Here is a 13,365-nt window from a genome sequence, read left to right as displayed (position 1 = left end):
AGACAGTGTAAAAGCAGAAAGTGGACAAAAGTCAGAGACAAAGGACAGGTGGGCAATTGCTGATCGGAGAAAACAGAGGCCCGATACTAGAGACTGGGTGGCTGGGTGGCGCCATTTTCACTCCTCCCGCGCGTGCGTATACACACCGACCAGCGCTAGAACAATCCACCCCAGTAAGCGAAGCAGCGCCGTCTAGTGGAGAACAGAGCTGTTACACTAAGTCCCACTCACCCAGGACAACCTCGTCTTCAGGAACACCATCTTCGCCTGCTTAGTTTACAGACTATAAAGTGCTTCATAGTTTGACTTGTAGGGAAAACTAATGTAATTCCAATCATATTTCAGCCTCTTTCCTGGTCCATCTATTCAATTTCTTTTCTTATTCTTGAATACAGAAAGAGAAAAAATGTTTCTATTTTCAATTTTTATTTAAAATATTTTATTTAAAATTTTTGACTATATTTTTTACTTTTTTGTAAATTTTTCAAATTCCATTTACTTCCATCATTTCATTTTATTCTATTTAATTGTATCCATTTTTTCACATTCTCAGACGTTTTCCTTTTTTTTCCTTTTCTTATCATTCCCTTTTTTCTCTATGCTATCAAATTCCTTTCAACAACCAGACCAAAACACACCTAGAATCTAGCATCATTTATTTGATTTTTTGTGTGTTGCTTTTCATTTTTAAATTTCAATTTTTTTACCTTATTAATTCCTTTTCTTCCTTCAAAATGATGATACAAAGAAATTCACCCCAAAAGAAAGAGTAGGAAGAAATGACAGACGGGGACTTAATCAACACAGATACAAGCAATATGTGTGAACCAGAATTTAGAGTCACGATAATAAGAACACTAGCAGGGGTTGAAAAAAAATTAGGATCCCTTTCTGCGGAGATAAAAGACATAAACCCTAGTCAGGATGAAATAAAAAATGCCGTAACTGAGCTGCAATCTCGAATGGTTGCCACGGCAGCAAGGATGTATGAGAAAGAGCAGTGACTCAGTAACATAGAGGACAAACTTACAGGAAATATTGAAGCAGAAAAAAAAGAAGGAGTCTAAGGCAAAAGAGCATGATTTAAGAGTTAGAGAAATCAGTGACTCATTAAAAAGGAAGGACATCAGAATCATAGGGGTCCCAGAAGATGAAGAGAGAGAAAAAGAGATAGAAGGGTTATGTGAGCAAATCATAGCAGAAAACTTTCCTAGCCTGGGGAAAGACACAGACATCAAAATCCAGGAAGCACAGAGGACTCCCATTAGATTCAACAAAAAACTGACCATTAACAAGGCATATCACAGTCAAATTCACAAAATATTCAGGCAAAGAAAGCATCATGAAAGCAGCAAGGGGGGAAAAAAGTCCTTAACCTACAAGGGAAGACAGATCAGGTTTGTGGCAGACCTATCCACAGAAACTTGACAGGTCAGAAAGGAGTGGCAGGATATGTTCAATATGCTGAATCAGAAAAATATACAGCCAAGAATTCTTTATCCAGCAAGGCTGTCACTTCAAAATAGAAGGAGACCTTAAAATTTTCCCACACAAAAATTAAAGGAATCCGTGACCACTAAACCAGTCCTGCAAGAAATTTTAAGGAAGACTCTCTGAGGGTAGAAAAGATGAAGAAAAAAAAAAAGACCAAAAGCAACAAAGACTAAAAAGGCCCAGAGAACACCACCAGAAACTCCAACTCAGGGCGCCTGGGTGGCTCAGTCAGCTAAGTGTCTGACTTTGGCTCAGGTCATGATCTCGCAGTCTGTGGGTTCAAGCTCCGCATAAATGGTCCAGGTTCATTCTTCTGCATGTGCTGTCCAGTTTTCCCAGCACCATTTGCTGAAGAGATTATCTTTATTCCATTGGATATTCTTTTCTGCTTTGTCGAACATTAGTTGCCCATACATTTGTGGGTCCATTTCTGGGTTCTCTACTCTGTTCTAATCTGCATGTTTGTTTTTATACCAGTACATACTGTCTTGATAATTACAGCTTTGTAATGTAGCATGAAGTCTGGAATTGTGATGCCTCCAGCTTTGGTTTTCTTTTTCTTTTCCTTTTTTTTATGTTTTATTTATTTATCTTTTTTTAATAGTTTATTGTCAANTTTCAAGATTGCTTTGGCTATTCAGGGTCTTCTCTGGTTTCATACATATTTTAAGATTGTTTGTTCTAACTCTGTAAAGAATGTTGGTGTTATTTTGATAGGGATTGCAATGAATGTGTAGATTGTTTTGGATAGTATAGACATTTTAACAATATTTTTTCCTCCAATCCATGAGCATGAAATATTTTTCCATTTAATTGCTACTTCTTCCATTTCTTTCATAAGCTTTCTGTAGTTTTCAGCATACAAATCTTTTACCTCTTTGGTTAGGTGTATTCCTTAGAGATAGGCTTCTAAGCATACGGGGAAAATTGGAGATTGGGTGGAAGGACTGAGGAGAGGAATAACTCTTCACTTTCTTTAATTCAATAAAGAAAACAATGGGATAGATATAGATAGTCAGATAGTCCCCTACTTCCAATGGTTCAACTTTATGATCTTTCAACTTTACAGTGGTGCGATAGCAATGCACATTCAGTAGAAACCATATTTTGAATTTTGAATTTTGATCTTTTTCCTCCAGCACTAACCATATATGTTGCATGGCTCTCTCGTGATGCTGGGCAGCAGCCACAAGCACAACTCCCTGTTGGTCACCATGATCCCTGACCAACCACCCACACGCCTGGAACCACTGTGCAACCATTCAGCTTTCCACCTTCAGTACAGCATTAAATAAGCTGTGATATATTAGGTTAGATGATTTTGCCCAACTGTAAGCTCATGTAAGTGTTCTGAGTGCATTTAAGGTAGGCTAAGCTAAGCTATGGTGTTTGGTGGGTTAGATGTACTAACTGTATTTTTGATTTATGATTATCTTTGACTTACAATGGGTTTATCGGGATATAGTAAGTCCAGTAAGATCTGTACCATTTTGTTTTCTGTAATTTTTAAATATTTTTACTAGAACACTTTAAAATTGTCAACCAGTGTTTGGTAGAACTCAGTGTAATCAGCTCACCTATAAAGTCAGCATACTTTAATTTCATGCATGTTTATTAATGAATTTGGACATTTTGCTGTATATTGAGTCAGCTTGAGTAATTTCATCTTATGGAGATTTTTATGCTTTTAACAATAAAAATGTACAAACTATTTTCCAATAAACTTTTCTTTTTTTAAATTTTTTTTATAGTTTATTTCTTTTTGAGACCGAGCACGAGTGGGGGAGGGGTAGAGAGAGAGGGAGACACAGAATCTGAAACAGGCTCCAGGTTCTGAGCTGTCAGCACAGAGCCCGACGTGGGGCTCAAACCCACGAACCGTGAGATCATGACCTGGTCGAAGTCGGATGCTTAACCGACTGAGCCACCCACATGCCCCGCCAGTAAACTTTTCATCTCCGTCCCATGTTTGAGTCCTATCCTTTTCACATTCCTATCACTGAAAACATTTATTTCTTTTCTGCCTTTCTTGGCCATTTTTGCCAAAAATTTTGTCTATTTTAATGATGCTTTTAAAGTACAAGTTTTTAATTTTACTTGACAATTTTATTGTCTTTTTTCTACTACTCATTAATTTCAACCACTATCTTCATCAATATCCTGTCTACTTTCTTTACATTTATTTTGCTGTTTTTGTTCCATTTTCTTGGGTTCAAGCTTACATTAACTTACTTTTGAATTTTTACATTTATATATTAAAACCCTGATAATAATTTATTTATAACTGTTCATTATAGAACTGTTGATGGGGGTGTCTGGCTGGCTCAGTAGGTTAAGCCTCCAACTTCGGCTCAGGTCATGATCTCATGGTTCATGGGTTCGAGCCCTGCATCAGGCTCTGTGCTGACAGCTAAGAGCCTGGAGCCTGTCTTCAGATTCTGTATCTCCCCCTCTCTCTGACCCTCCCCTGATCACACACACTGTCTCTCAAAAATAAATAAAAGATTTTAAAAAAATTTTTAATAAAAAAAAAAAGAAATGCTGATGCACTGAGCCTTAGATATGAGGAAGAGAGTAGGGGCACTGAGGCTCACCAGTGGGGCTGTGACAAACCATGACCTTGGATGCTACATGGTTGGGTACCCAAGCACTTAGTGTTCTGCTCACTAGGCTGATTCTGGATGCACCAGGGAGATGAAATCAGAGAGATGGGTTCAACTCCTCCTAAGAGAAGAAGCTCCGCCCCCAAGATATAATGTCAGCCCAGTCCTGGACTCTCCTGTCTGCTGTCTGCAACACCATGAAGCCTGAAGGAATCCTCTGTCCTCTGTGTCTCCTCATGTTGTCCATGCCCCTCCAGACACTTTCGGGTGTTCTGTTTCCTATACATCTCAGAAAACGATTGTGTGAAAGTGGACATCTTGGAGGTAAGACAAAATAGGAAGGACAGCCCAGGAGAACACTATGAAGGTGAAGGCGGTCTAGGCAGCCTAGGTGATAAGCAGGAATGAACCTCTGCTTTTATCTTACACCATATGGCCATAGAGCATCTAATTCCAAAGGTTTCATTCATTTCTGTTTATGGATTGGAGAAGGAAGAAGACATTTAATAAAAGCAAGTTGTTTCCAAGGGATTTCAGTGGAAGAGGAGAGGGACTTTGGAAATTATATTAATGTAAGGAGTGTCCAGAAAACCTCTTTATTGGTGTGTGTGGATGTGGGTGTGTGCATATTAAATGAACTTTAATTCTACTTAACACCTATCTATAGGACCACTCTGCATTCCACAGATACGGAGAAGCAAAAGCCATCATTCACACACCTAGGGCACTCACATCTATTTATCATGATGAACACATGTAGAATACTCATGTATTCATGAGTAAATGTGGCAAATTCCCAGTTGTGGGTGAGGGATGCAGTTGGACTTCAAGAAGACTGACATTAACTCATTCTTTGTCTCCAACATGGCCATCAATGTTCCTGCTCTGACCACCCACCTCCATGGTCTCAGTGAGGCCAGGTGAGTCTGAATGGTAGGTAAAAGGGGGGGATAGAGGGGAGGGGACACCGACACTGTGGAGGAAAGGAAGATCTTCTGCAAATTAAGCATTTTGAGCCTATCCTTTAGAAATAGATGTAGACTGACAAAGGCCTTTTTGCTTGTGTTTGCAGAGACTCTGTAAAAGTAAAGTAAGGGCTCTGACCTATGGCCTTGGGGGAGCAGATGACATGTTTACTTCCAGTGCCATGGAAAAGCCTGTGAAGAATCAGGAAATGGGATATATTTAATATGAAATTCTGTGATAGAGGGCAGAAGCCTCAGGTCTTTCTTGCTTTCTGCTCTAGGGTAGGTGAGCTACCTTATGGTCCTTCTCCAATTATCTGAGTCACTGACCCAGGCCATAGTCTAGAATCATTGCCCCATATCAAAGATACAGTGATATTTATGCTGAAGGAACTCTCCCAATGAAAAAGTATCAGGTAGATTCACATGGGCTGATGACCATCAATCATCTGAGTCCATGAGGAAAAGAATGTCCACTTGGCAGTAGAAAAGAAAACCTGAGGCCCATGGGTGGCTCAGCTGGTTAAGCATCAGACTTTGACTCAGGTCATGATCTCATGGATCACCAGTTTGAGCCCCATGTAGGGCTCTGTGCTGACAGCTTGGAACTGGGGGCTACTTTGGATTCTGTCTCTGTCTCTCTCTGCCCCTCCCCCACACGTGCTTTCTCTCTCTCTCTCTCTCAAAGATAAATAAACATTTAAATTTTTTTAAAAAAAAGAAAAGAAAAGAAAACCTGACTCTGGGATTCTCATGCCCAGAAATCTGTAACTATCCTCCACTATTCGGCACCTGTAAGTCAGTTTACACCAGATTCTACTACAACACCTTGACATTTTTGTGCGAGCCCTTCATCTTCTCTGGCTGTGGAGGCAACAGAAACAACTTTAAACAGAAATATCTCTGCGAAAAATTTTGTATTCCTGAAAGGTAAGTCTCTCAGCTCCTCACCCCCCCTCTCCTCCCCCCGGTGATACCAAATACTAGAAACCCTGATTTTTTTATTCAGGAAAAAGCAAGTAANTTTTTAAATTTTTTTTATAGTTTATTTCTTTTTGAGACCGAGCACGAGTGGGGGAGGGGTAGAGAGAGAGGGAGACACAGAATCTGAAACAGGCTCCAGGTTCTGAGCTGTCAGCACAGAGCCCGACGTGGGGCTCAAACCCACGAACCGTGAGATCATGACCTGGTCGAAGTCGGATGCTTAACCGACTGAGCCACCCACATGCCCCGCCAGTAAACTTTTCATCTCCGTCCCATGTTTGAGTCCTATCCTTTTCACATTCCTATCACTGAAAACATTTATTTCTTTTCTGCCTTTCTTGGCCATTTTTGCCAAAAATTTTGTCTATTTTAATGATGCTTTTAAAGTACAAGTTTTTAATTTTACTTGACAATTTTATTGTCTTTTTTCTACTACTCATTAATTTCAACCACTATCTTCATCAATATCCTGTCTACTTTCTTTACATTTATTTTGCTGTTTTTGTTCCATTTTCTTGGGTTCAAGCTTACATTAACTTACTTTTGAATTTTTACATTTATATATTAAAACCCTGATAATAATTTATTTATAACTGTTCATTATAGAACTGTTGATGGGGGTGTCTGGCTGGCTCAGTAGGTTAAGCCTCCAACTTCGGCTCAGGTCATGATCTCATGGTTCATGGGTTCGAGCCCTGCATCAGGCTCTGTGCTGACAGCTAAGAGCCTGGAGCCTGTCTTCAGATTCTGTATCTCCCCCTCTCTCTGACCCTCCCCTGATCACACACACTGTCTCTCAAAAATAAATAAAAGATTTTAAAAAAATTTTTAATAAAAAAAAAAAGAAATGCTGATGCACTGAGCCTTAGATATGAGGAAGAGAGTAGGGGCACTGAGGCTCACCAGTGGGGCTGTGACAAACCATGACCTTGGATGCTACATGGTTGGGTACCCAAGCACTTAGTGTTCTGCTCACTAGGCTGATTCTGGATGCACCAGGGAGATGAAATCAGAGAGATGGGTTCAACTCCTCCTAAGAGAAGAAGCTCCGCCCCCAAGATATAATGTCAGCCCAGTCCTGGACTCTCCTGTCTGCTGTCTGCAACACCATGAAGCCTGAAGGAATCCTCTGTCCTCTGTGTCTCCTCATGTTGTCCATGCCCCTCCAGACACTTTCGGGTGTTCTGTTTCCTATACATCTCAGAAAACGATTGTGTGAAAGTGGACATCTTGGAGGTAAGACAAAATAGGAAGGACAGCCCAGGAGAACACTATGAAGGTGAAGGCGGTCTAGGCAGCCTAGGTGATAAGCAGGAATGAACCTCTGCTTTTATCTTACACCATATGGCCATAGAGCATCTAATTCCAAAGGTTTCATTCATTTCTGTTTATGGATTGGAGAAGGAAGAAGACATTTAATAAAAGCAAGTTGTTTCCAAGGGATTTCAGTGGAAGAGGAGAGGGACTTTGGAAATTATATTAATGTAAGGAGTGTCCAGAAAACCTCTTTATTGGTGTGTGTGGATGTGGGTGTGTGCATATTAAATGAACTTTAATTCTACTTAACACCTATCTATAGGACCACTCTGCATTCCACAGATACGGAGAAGCAAAAGCCATCATTCACACACCTAGGGCACTCACATCTATTTATCATGATGAACACATGTAGAATACTCATGTATTCATGAGTAAATGTGGCAAATTCCCAGTTGTGGGTGAGGGATGCAGTTGGACTTCAAGAAGACTGACATTAACTCATTCTTTGTCTCCAACATGGCCATCAATGTTCCTGCTCTGACCACCCACCTCCATGGTCTCAGTGAGGCCAGGTGAGTCTGAATGGTAGGTAAAAGGGGGGGATAGAGGGGAGGGGACACCGACACTGTGGAGGAAAGGAAGATCTTCTGCAAATTAAGCATTTTGAGCCTATCCTTTAGAAATAGATGTAGACTGACAAAGGCCTTTTTGCTTGTGTTTGCAGAGACTCTGTAAAAGTAAAGTAAGGGCTCTGACCTATGGCCTTGGGGGAGCAGATGACATGTTTACTTCCAGTGCCATGGAAAAGCCTGTGAAGAATCAGGAAATGGGATATATTTAATATGAAATTCTGTGATAGAGGGCAGAAGCCTCAGGTCTTTCTTGCTTTCTGCTCTAGGGTAGGTGAGCTACCTTATGGTCCTTCTCCAATTATCTGAGTCACTGACCCAGGCCATAGTCTAGAATCATTGCCCCATATCAAAGATACAGTGATATTTATGCTGAAGGAACTCTCCCAATGAAAAAGTATCAGGTAGATTCACATGGGCTGATGACCATCAATCATCTGAGTCCATGAGGAAAAGAATGTCCACTTGGCAGTAGAAAAGAAAACCTGAGGCCCATGGGTGGCTCAGCTGGTTAAGCATCAGACTTTGACTCAGGTCATGATCTCATGGATCACCAGTTTGAGCCCCATGTAGGGCTCTGTGCTGACAGCTTGGAACTGGGGGCTACTTTGGATTCTGTCTCTGTCTCTCTCTGCCCCTCCCCCACACGTGCTTTCTCTCTCTCTCTCTCTCAAAGATAAATAAACATTTAAATTTTTTTAAAAAAAAGAAAAGAAAAGAAAACCTGACTCTGGGATTCTCATGCCCAGAAATCTGTAACTATCCTCCACTATTCGGCACCTGTAAGTCAGTTTACACCAGATTCTACTACAACACCTTGACATTTTTGTGCGAGCCCTTCATCTTCTCTGGCTGTGGAGGCAACAGAAACAACTTTAAACAGAAATATCTCTGCGAAAAATTTTGTATTCCTGAAAGGTAAGTCTCTCAGCTCCTCACCCCCCCTCTCCTCCCCCCGGTGATACCAAATACTAGAAACCCTGATTTTTTTATTCAGGAAAAAGCAAGTAAGAGGCCAGGGGAAATTGAGCAATGGCACAAGATTACACCTGGGTCAGGGATGATCAGTTACAGGCACAAATTTCAAGGTCTCAGGTCATTTAGTCCAACAAAACTCTTTTGAAATTGTGAAAATCGAAGCCCAGAGAGGCTAACAACTTCACAGTCTCATTCAGGAAAAGGACATGGATCCAGACACCCAAGCTCTCCACCCAACAACTCACTGCTACCATGATCGCCTCAGGTCTTTAAGACCCTATCCCACCTCTATTTTTGCACAGTTAAAAAGGGAAGTCGTGAGAATGGGCAGAGTAGTTCAGTGTCTGTAGTGAATTGCTACACCATAGCCTTAGAGTCAAGAGCAGAGACCTCATTTTATTAATTTGTATGTCCTCAGAGTAGAGTACTATATTGGCTCACTAACATTTTATGGATGCATTATGGATCAGGATGGTATAGAAATTAAAAACAGCTCTGAAGTTCTGCTGAGGTGTAAAGGACCCATGGGTTCTCCCAAAGGCACTAACAATCACTACATTTATTTTTTTTTTACTACATTTATTTATTAACAGAGACAAACCTGATGGAGAAAAGGGAACTTAACATGACAGAAGGAAGAAACAAGGAAAAAAGGAATATTCCTCATGCAAAAGTGTGCCGAAATAATTCTGAATAAATACATTGGACTATTCCTGGAAGATTTTGAATTCAGAGTTCCTGTTAATTTCCTTGCTCAGATTTGCCTCTCATGCCAATTAGATATATAAAATTTTAACCGAGAACTTCCTATATGTCAGCCCTGGTCTAAATTCATTCATCTCTCCCATCCTAGACTCTTCCAGTGTAAATTACTGATGACCTTTCTGAAGATACCAACCTACCCATGTAATGAGTTCATCTGTATAAAGACAATCATTGTTGATATCTCCAGGCAAGACCTGCCAAAACTGGGTTTGCTTCTGTATGTTGTCAGAGGATTTCCATGTAAGTGGCACTAAAATAATCATCATTAAATTATTTCATCTGCCCCCAATCAATGAGCACTCAACCCTCAAAAATGCTCATATTTTAGGGAAATAGCTCCAGTGCCCCAGGTACCCGCAATATAGAAATTATGACTTTACACTTGGAAGCTGCAAATCTTGAACCAAGATGGACTTCTATAATCAGAGTATGGAGATGGACCATTCCCCTTTGCCCTCACATTCTCATCAAGGACCCAGCCTCACAAGAGTCCTGTGATATGAGCAGCCTAAGCCAATATTCTAAGGACCATAAACAGTGGGGGACACTGTAGCCCAGGGTAAATCCATATATGGGCATGCTAAGCCAATCCCAATAATGGCAACCCTTGCCTCTAGACTTGATGCACAGCCTTCGAGACACCTTGGGAGTTGGCAGAAAGCATAGGTTAAAGATGTCAGTCACCCGAGGCCTTCACCCAGGAATGGCCCCTGTGTAAAAAGGGACAAATGAAAAAGGTAGCTTCTGGGTATTGAGCCAAAATCTAGTAACCCAGACCATTCTGAATCCATAGAAAACTTCTTCCTAGGCATGGCCTCATGTGTATGATCTATCTGGTGCACATTCATGGATTCTGAAGATTTTCCACCCTCTGACTATTGTGAAACACAGTGTCACATAAACAAGACTCGAGTGTAATTTCCTTGAAAACCCTTTCAGAACTGTAGTCTAGTATTCCAAAGAATTACTATAAGTACTCCCTGAAGACAATTATTATCCAAAGTCCATTGCAGCCTCAGGTTTTCAGATTTCTCCTGGGCACTCAAGTGATTGTCCAAGTTTCCTTCTCACTCAGTCTTAAATTTGCCTCTAAGACGGTTTGAGTGTGTTGTCCATGGTGCTGAAGGATGATATTCACAAGTGCCTGCAAAGATCAGTAAAAAGGCACAAAGCCATATGACACTTGCAGGCCTTCCTATAGAACTACATACCCAAGAAGTAATACGGGACATCAACTCATGAGAAACCCAAATGAATTTCACATTAAATTCAAGTGAGAGATTTTGAGTGGATGATCGCTGATAAAAGGGGGACACAGATGACATCATAAAACAAGATATTGGGGTCCACACCAAGGACAGAATGAAAAGATTACAGTCCTGAGTCTGGTCTCTTCCCAAGGTCACCTCTGATCACTAGAGAAACTCAAAGGGTTTGGTTTCTGATTCTAAGAGGCCCCAGAAAGAAGGAATTTGTGCAGCAGATCTTGGAATATGGTACAAGTTTGCCTGTCATTTGAGAGATACTCAGTGCATTCCATCCTCACATCTCACATCTGGGTGCAAAGCAGAACCTGGGAGAAGATGGAAAGAAGGGGAGATCCAGTGATCATCACAAAGACACTGATGTCTTCCCCATCTAACCGTCCATTTCCATCTCCTATAGAAGAATAAATAGATTAGGAGAAAACCTCCAGCCCTTCCTCGGTCTAGCCTTCACTGGGTCTGGTAGATCACTCTCTCCACATGGAATTCCATACCCAGCAGCCTGACACCAGCCCCATCCTGCCAAGCTCCCCTTATTAGATCCATCCTTGATCTGGCCACTTCCAAACCTCATTAGTTCTATCTGCTGTTGCCAGAATAATTATCCTCAAGCACCATTTCTGTTTCTCAGGCCCTTGATCCAAGACACACACTGACTGCGGTTAAGATTCTAACCGAATATCCAGGTCTCCCATGTCTGTCCCATATTATTATTACTGTTTCCTATACTTTCGTCTCAACTTCACAAGTCTTTTTATGAGTAGCATGTACTTGGAGAGAATAAAATGACCTAATCCAATTCTGACCTATTGTACATACTGGAACTGAGGGTCTGAAATGTGAGGTGACTTGACAAATGTCCCTATTATCTCATAGTTTCATTTATGTTTTATACATCAACTCTCAGTAGGGAACTTTCTTCCTCTCTCCTACTTCTTCATTCATCCAGCACATTCACTGAGCACCTACTGTAAGCCATACCATATGAGGCATGGGGTAAAGTAGTGAGCAGAAAGGGCCATACCCTCTTCTCATGGGAACTGACAGTCTAAAGAGGAGACAGACATGTATCCAATAACCATCCAATAATCACCCAGGTACCTGGTGATAAACAGTAATACGTGATCTACAAGAAAGGCACAGGGTGTTATTATCAGGTAGAGTAGAGGAACATAACCTATCAATAGATTCAGCAAATACTTTCCAAAATAAATGATATTTAGGCTGACATCCGAAGCATAACAAGGCACAAAGGGGACAGGTGTTCTCATCGGAGGGAACGATATGTCCATACCTTGAGGGAGGATAAAACACAACACATTCCAAGAATTGAATGTGTTCCCGTGGACCTGGGGTCACAGCGAGGATATAGAGGTTAGCAGACCCAGGTCATCTGTATGACTTTATATGTCAGGGAAAGAAGTTTAGATTTATTCCAACTTAAATGAATAAAAATGGAGGGTTTTTGGATCACCTGGATGGCTCAATCAGTTGAGCACCTGACTTTTGATTTCTGCGCGGGTCATGGTCTCACAGTTTGTGAGTTTGAGCCCCGCATTGGGCTCAGCGCTGACAGTGCAGAGCCTGCTTGGGAAGCTGCACCAAGCCAGGGATGCTGCTAAACATCATATAATACACAGGACAGTTCCTCCACCACAACCCAGAATTACCCAGTCTAAAATGATAGTCGAGGGGCGCCTGGATAGCTTAGTCAGTTAAGCGTCTGACTTTCGCTTAGGTCATGATCTCGCAGTTCGTGGGTTCGAGCCCCGCGTCGGGCTCTGTGCTGACTGCCGGCTCAGAGCCTGGAGCCTATTTCTGAGTCTGTATCTCCCTCTCTCTCTGACCTTCCCCTGCTCACGCTGTCTCTCTCTCTCTCTCTCTCCTAGAAATAAATAAATATATTAAAAATAATAATAAAAAATAAATAAATAAAATAAAATGATAGTCGAACCAAGATTCCTCAATTAGGAATCATATTCTTCCTCTCTCAGAAAATCTAAAGAGAACGTGGACATCGCTGTCACAGCAGCACCACCACAACCCAATCTAGATGACCTTCCTGCTTAGACAGTGTGCTTCTTCCTTATTGACCCTCCACGGTGCCAGCAGTTCCCAAACGTGGAGCCCCAGCTTTCCATGAATCACGTGAGCACCAATATCTTTTCAGCACATTCTTGTGTTTGCTTGATGTGAGGAGTAAGGGAGATGATTCGTTTTCAAAAATACTAAATAAAAGCTGTGGTCTAATTACCAACAGGTGTACAATGTATTGGAAATATGTACGAACTCCCCCACCCACCCTGAGACCTCCCACCCCCCACAATGGAGTCCCAAACCCTTAGACACTTCGCTTCCTGGTTCTTCTTCCCCTCTCCATTTCAAGGGCTTATTTTCACGGGCTTTGCAATGAGCAGGCACC

This window comes from Crocuta crocuta, unplaced genomic scaffold (assembly GCF_008692635.1).
Source record: "Crocuta crocuta isolate KB4526 unplaced genomic scaffold, BGI_CrCroc_1.0 scaffold71, whole genome shotgun sequence".
Classification (NCBI taxonomy): domain Eukaryota; kingdom Metazoa; phylum Chordata; class Mammalia; order Carnivora; family Hyaenidae; genus Crocuta; species Crocuta crocuta.
This window is presented reverse-complemented; position numbering follows the sequence as displayed.